The 6,783-nt window shown below is 39.1% G+C and overlaps 1 protein-coding gene across 9 annotated transcripts in view; it reads right to left on the bottom strand.

The window, feature by feature from the left end:
* Positions 1,352-6,783, bottom strand: part of LOC109845517 (putative F-box protein At3g23960) — an 8,678-nt gene continuing 3,246 nt past the window's right edge. For all 9 annotated transcript variants that reach the window (XM_020414769.1, XM_020414764.1, XM_020414767.1 and 6 more), the window contains one exon: positions 1,352-1,550. The gene's annotated coding sequence lies outside the window, so the exon portion shown is untranslated. The remainder of the gene's footprint in view (positions 1,551-6,783) is intronic.

Below are 6,783 nucleotides of genomic sequence, written 5' to 3'. Positions count from 1 at the left end.
CGTGCAAAAGATTATACTTTGGAGGTGATAGTGGATTGATTTTAATCCCGTGATTTTTCCTTGTTGAGGGGTTTCACATTAAATCTTGTGTGATTCTATTTGCTGCGTTTGGTGATTTTTTAGGGTTTTTATCAGATCTAAAAATCCCTACAAGTGGTATCAGAGCGGGGTTCGAAGATTCGTGGAGATTTGGCCAGTGCACGATTGGTGAAGGCGTCAGCGGTTGAAGCGTGGCGATTGACATCGGGGGAAACAAAAAAAATTGTAGCAGGAAACACTGTAGCGCTTGTAGGAACACTGTTCACGCGGATTTTGGTGATCCATGAGTTGTTTCTAGGGTTTATCGACGTGCTGAGTTCATTTTTAACATTGGTTTTATCAAATTAATCTCTACAGTGACTGGTTTGAATTTTGATTATGGTTAGAGGATGATGACTTCTTCGAGTCTGAAGTTCGATATTCCGCTATTCAACGGCAAGACAAATTTTGCAGTATGACAGTGTACGGTTTAAGATATTCTTGTGCAGCAGGGTGTTGATCAAGCTTTGAAGGAGAAGAAACCTGAAGGATTGAAGGACGCTAAACGGAGTTCCATGCAAAAGAGGGCGGTTAGCACAATTCATTTGGCACTCGCCCCCCGAGATCAAGTACAATTTTATACAAGAGACCACACCAAGGGGGCTGTGCGAAAGGCTCGAGGGGATTTATGCATCGAAGTCAATGACCAACCGATTGTGTTTGAGGATGGAGCTTTATTCGTTAAAGATGGAAGAAGATACTGCAATTCAAGATCACATTAATGCCTTTAATCAGCTAGTTTGCCAACTTATGAATATTAATGAGGAGATTAAGGAAGAAGAGCAGACGCTACTCCTATTGTATTCCTTGCCAAAATCGTACAAGCCGTTAGTTCAGACAATAATAATAGGGAAGCAGACTTTAAAGTTCGATGATGTGACAACACTCCTTCATAAGAATGAAAGAATGATGGGAAAGGAGAGCGCATCTAATGGTGGTGAGAGTGCACTAGATTTTTGTCACGCCCCGCTTCCCAAAATACTGGGGAATCGGGACGTGAACAAGCCCGCGACGTATTAGATTGAGAAGAAATATACACTACTATTTTTTTTCTTTCTTCTTTTCTTTTCTTCTCAATCCAATACGCTAAGCGTCTAGAATTAAATACAATACGAAGTCACAAGTCCCCAATCACAATTAGCAAGAATATAATGACAACCCAGAATAATGAAAAGACATATCATCAATAATAATCATTCTAGACATAAAATATGGGTCCAACATACCCTTATTACAAAACAATCCAACTAGGAAATAAGAATACATAGTCCATAAAGAAAATAATGTTAAAATACTAAATCCATCATCAACTAAAAAAAAAAGTATGGTAAAAGAGTTTTAATGTCCATCAGCTAATACAGAAGAAAACTACTACGCTTCAGCTTGTTCTTCTACTTCACCTGCAAGGCGCTCCTACTGAGAATCATCTGGTTTCTACACGATTCCGAACTGAGGCTATCCGTCTTCTAAATCTGACGTACACTCAGAAAATAGGAGTACGTCAGCGTGTATACACAAGGCAAGATCCCCCAAGACAGGAACAAATACAATAACGGTAATAATATATGTGTGGTCAATGCGATAACATAAATAAAAATAGAACATGTGATGATAGTAATAACGATAGAGGCGTGCAACTGGAATACTAATAATCAGATGAATCCAAAAATCAACCAAGTAACAAGATCATGCAGGTAGCGATCAGAAACCATTCAAGCAACAAGATCATACAATAGATGGAATTAATATTTAAAAATCTACAACAAGAGACGTAGTATGTCGAGCGAAATAATCCAAACAAGGAAACCCTCATGTATATACCATATGTCTCAAATTGTAGATAATTAAATATTGACCACGATCAATGTATGAAAAGAAATATAACTAGTTATCATCTCACAAGAATCCATAATCATCTAAATAATAATGTCATGTAACTAGCCATCCTATAACAAGCCACTGGTCCAAATCTCACTTCTGCGTGCAATGATATCTCTGCTCCTCAGACCCACCCCAGAGTGAAACGATCCACTGGTGCGAGCATGGAAAATATATAAACATCCACATCCGATCACATGAACCAAGAATTCTTCATCCCAACTCTTCTCGCTTTTCTAAGTCGACAATCATAATCCACACTATAACTCGGGTTCACCACCTAAACTCAGTCAACACACCCACACGTGTCATTAGGTTTGTTCATGACACACAATGCCACTAAGTCATGAACTACTAAGGTTCTCAAACACAACAAGGCGATATTAATATCATTAATTTCACGCAACCACATCATGACATGTCGAATATAGTAAAATATTCACAAACATGAATGTAATCATGAACAACAACTATGTAATTCAGAAAATAATTCATTTTTCAAAATAATTTCTTTTAAAATTATTTCTCATTATTGTAGGCTGTCTAAAAATCACAATAGATAGTTGATCCCCCATCAAACACTGATGATGGAAGTTACAATCTGACGACTTCCAGAAGGCTACAATCTGACGACTTCACGACAACTGATGAAAGCTCTAATTCAACAGCATTCACAATCAACATCGGGAGTTACAATCTGACGACTCTCATATTTTCAAAGAGCCAAGACAAAGATTACAAGAGGACGATTTGTGCAAAGCTCTAGCAAAAGAGACTACAAATTGACGGTCTCTTCATATTAAAACGCATATATCTCTCAAACCGTAAGGAATTTGGTAAAACGGAGGAAGCGAACCGAAGCCTTCGGCTGGGTTCGGATGGATCCGCCTCGTCGAGATAGCCGATTTTTATATATAATTCGTCTAATTCCGACTTACGGTTTGAAAGTTATGACCTGTTCTTCGTAGCAAGTTATGTTCTGAGGTCCGTCTGCAAGACTGGACTTCGTCAGAACATTGGACTTAGCCTGAAGCTCGCCAAGCCCGCCTAAGGTTTGCCTCTGCATTACAGAGTCAAAGCGCACAGGTCGAACCAGCGTTATAACCTCAAAATGCAGAGCTAATCTCTAAAACAGCACGAACTGTGCGTTTTCAGCCTAAAACAGGCTTAACTCTGCGTTTTCAACATCAAAACGCAGAGTTAATCTCTAAAACAGCACGAACTGTGCGTTTTCAGCCTAAAACAGGCTTAACTCTGCGTTTTCAACATCAAAACGCAGAGTTAATCTCTAAAACAGCACGAACTGTGCGTTTTCAGCCTAGAACAGGCTTAACTCTGCGTTTTCAACATCAAAACGCAGAGTTAATCTCTAAAACAGCACAACTGTGCGTTTTCAGCCTTTAAACAGGCTCAACTCTGCGTTTTCAGTCTAGAAACGCAGAGTTAATCTCTAAAACAGCACAAACTGTGCGTTTTCACCCTAGAAAAAGCTTAACTCTATGTTTTCAACATCAAAACGCAGAGTTAATCTCTAAAACAGCACAACTGTGCGTTTTCAGCCTTTAAACAGGCCCAACTCTGCGTTTTTAGCCTAAAACGCAGAGTTCATCTCTAAAACGCATGCGGCCTGTGCGTTTCGACTCCCAGCGAGCGCCCAACTCTGCGTCTCATCTTTAAGACGCAGAGTTAAGGTCCGAACGCAAGCGGCCCTTGCGTTTTCAACTCCCAACAAGCGCCCAACTCTGCGTCTCATCAATAAGACGCAGAGTTAAGGCCCAGAACGCTGTTTTCAGCGTTTTGACTCGTTCAAAGCACGTTCCAGTGAATCAAGATGTTCGGATCGTCAACGAGAAGCAAACTCGACGCGAGCATTCGAGGGAGGCATCTCATCGCCACCGTGAAGAACCCAGAATTAAACAAAGGGGAGAATCAAATTCATTCTCCTCTCTTTTGTAATCGGAATCCAAATTGTAATCGATTTTGAGAGAATACAAGTCAAATTTTCTTTCATTGTCTTTTTACTGCAAATTTCCAACAAACAATTATAATAATCCAAAATATTCTCTTTTCCAGAATAAATTCTTTAAAATTATTTCTCATCACTTATTATTCTAAAATAATTCTTTTTCTCAAAAATAAATTCTTTTTAAATATTATAAATTCTCTAAATGATTCCGTTATCAAAATAAATTCTTTCACTTCATTATCATTATTCTAAAAATACTATTTATCACACAACTATGATTTAATCAATATTATTCAGCAAATAACCCACGCAGATAATTATATTACAACTAATCTACACATATAAATAATAATTATTGAAATAACAAGGAGAGACGGGATCTTGCCTCGGCGCGTCGAGTAAGTCAGCGTTATCGAGCGAGGCTACGGGTCGGATCCGACGCGGCAAGGCGTCAGGAAGGCTCCGGCGAGGGACTGTCCGATTCGATGCTGGAGACCGGCTGGCGGCGGCTAGGAGGACTGAGGAGGCGCTGTCGAGCGACGGCGTGAGAGCAGTGAAGGCTGTTGTGCGTCGGGGATTGAAGAGGAGGAGGAGCTGGATGGTTGAAGCCAGGGCGTGATGATGGAGGCGGAGGTGCTGTGTGGTGATCAAAGAGGCGGGGGTTGGGGTGGACGCGCTGCTGGTGAGGGGGTGGCGCGCTGCGTCGACGATGTGGCTGGCCGGAGGGATCTCGGTGTGGGGCGAGCGGCCTGTGGCTGGGGTGTTGGCGACATAGGGAAAGGAGGAGGTGGCGCTAGGAGATGGAGGTCGGCAAGAGCTGGGGGATCTAGTCGTCGGAGTTCGTCGGAGGGGCGGTGGTCGTGCTGTCGAGAATCAGGGCGGCGAAAGTGGGTCGGTGGCACGGTGTTGAGGGGCTGCGAAGGTGGCTGAGGGCGGCTTGGAGCGGGGTGAGGCTGAGCGGGGTGAGTTGGGCTGGTGCTGGCGGTTGTCGGGTGGTTGAGGGAGGTGATAGGTTTGAGGAAGAGAGAAACAAGAGAGATGAAGAGGAGAGAGGAGAGAGAGAGAGAACAAGATGAGGGCGGCGGGAAGAAGAGATGACAGAGGAAAAAAAGAGAGGAGAAAACATTTAAATATATATAAAGAATTTTAAGGTTAGGGTTTAGGTATTTAACTAAAATAATTAAAATAATTAATTACAAGTATTTGAAAATTAAACTAATTACAGAATAATTATCTACAATTAAAAACGTACAAGTTGTATTAATACAACAGTTGATAGGAAATAGTCGAAATATACACATATTGTACAATTAAACGAGAATAATTAATAATAAAAATATATTTACTTATATTTAAAATCAAATAATTAAGGGATAATTATCCACATAGAAAAACGTACTAGTTATACTAATACGATAGATAATATGTAACAGTTAAAATAATACAATAAATTATACCAAAAATACGTAATTAATAATACAAAGTATTATACGAAGTAATACGTAATAATATTAATAATACAACATATTATTTAAAATAATACGTAATAGTACTAATAACGTAACAAATTAATTCTAGAAAATTTTACTGCACAAAATAAATTTATAAATATCAAAATCATTTAAATAAATATATAATTAGATTTTTAAATCATAGAAAATTATAGAAAATCGAGAAAAATACACATACCATTGTAAAAATAATAATTAAATATTTTAAAATACTAAAAAATTATTTTAACTAGTATCAAAATTCATGGTCCTTATAATTTTGAAGGTTCTAATCGAGGGAGGAGAAAAAGGAGATGTGACAATTATCGAGGAAGGTCAAAATCTCGGGCTCGAGACGACAATGAAAAGGAGTGCTATTATTGCGGAGAGAAGGGTCACATTCAGTTCAGATGTTCCAAGATGCGAGATAATTTGAAGAGTATTAGAGAGATAAAGCTTCAAGAAAATAGGAATAAGGCGGACTCCTCGGTGGTTGTGTGTGATGAAGATGTAGTATTGATGATGCAAAGTATAGGTACTATACTGATGCGAGTAACACTTGTGTGTTAGATTCTGCATTCTCTATACACGTTTGCAACAACAAAAATTATTTTGACACATTGAAGATAGATGAAGAATTTGACGATGTGATTGTTGGAAATAACGAGAAGATGACGGTTGAAGGTGTTGGAAGTGTTCGCCTCAAGCTTCACACTAGAAAGGTCAGAATTCTTCGTCATGTGAGATATGTGTCATCATGTAGTGCTAATTTAATTTCGTCAGGTGAGATGGCATCGCGTGGGTATGAGTTTGGAGATGAATGTGAGCAGTGCAAAGAGTATAAAGATTGTGATTTGATTTTACGAGGGAGGAAGAATAGCAACCATACTTGCTATTTAGAGGGACAATTCGTTAATGGTGTAGATTACTCTTCTTAGACTCTTGCCCACAAGGGAGAGGTGAAGAACAAGATGAAGTGGGTAAGTTTTTCTGAAGACGTCGAGACACTTGAATATTTTTCATTGAGGTGGAGGCGCCACAGCGAGATAGATGAAAGTGCGAAAGAAATAGAAGACTCTAGCGGGAGAGGCAAAGTTTCAAGATAGCGATGATATATCTTCAAGGGATTTTGAGAATTAAATCTAAGGTGGAGATTGTTGGGATTGTGTCTTTGATTCTTTGTATAACTTCATAAGAATTAGATAGAGTTATAGATCTATAATGATTAGGAGTTTGAGTTTCATCATGATTAGGAGTTTGAATCTTATTCTAATTAGGAAGTTGGGCTATAGATAATGTTTTACTTTTCTTATATATATTCTTCTATTGTTGGAGAAAAAATATAGAGGGGGGGGGGGGGGGGGGGGACCA

The sequence above is a fragment of the Asparagus officinalis genome, chromosome 6, assembly GCF_001876935.1.
Source record: "Asparagus officinalis chromosome 6, Aspof.V1, whole genome shotgun sequence".
Lineage (NCBI taxonomy): Eukaryota > Viridiplantae > Streptophyta > Magnoliopsida > Asparagales > Asparagaceae > Asparagus > Asparagus officinalis.
Note: the sequence above shows the minus strand (reverse complement) of the source record. Positions and strands in the feature narration are given on the sequence as shown.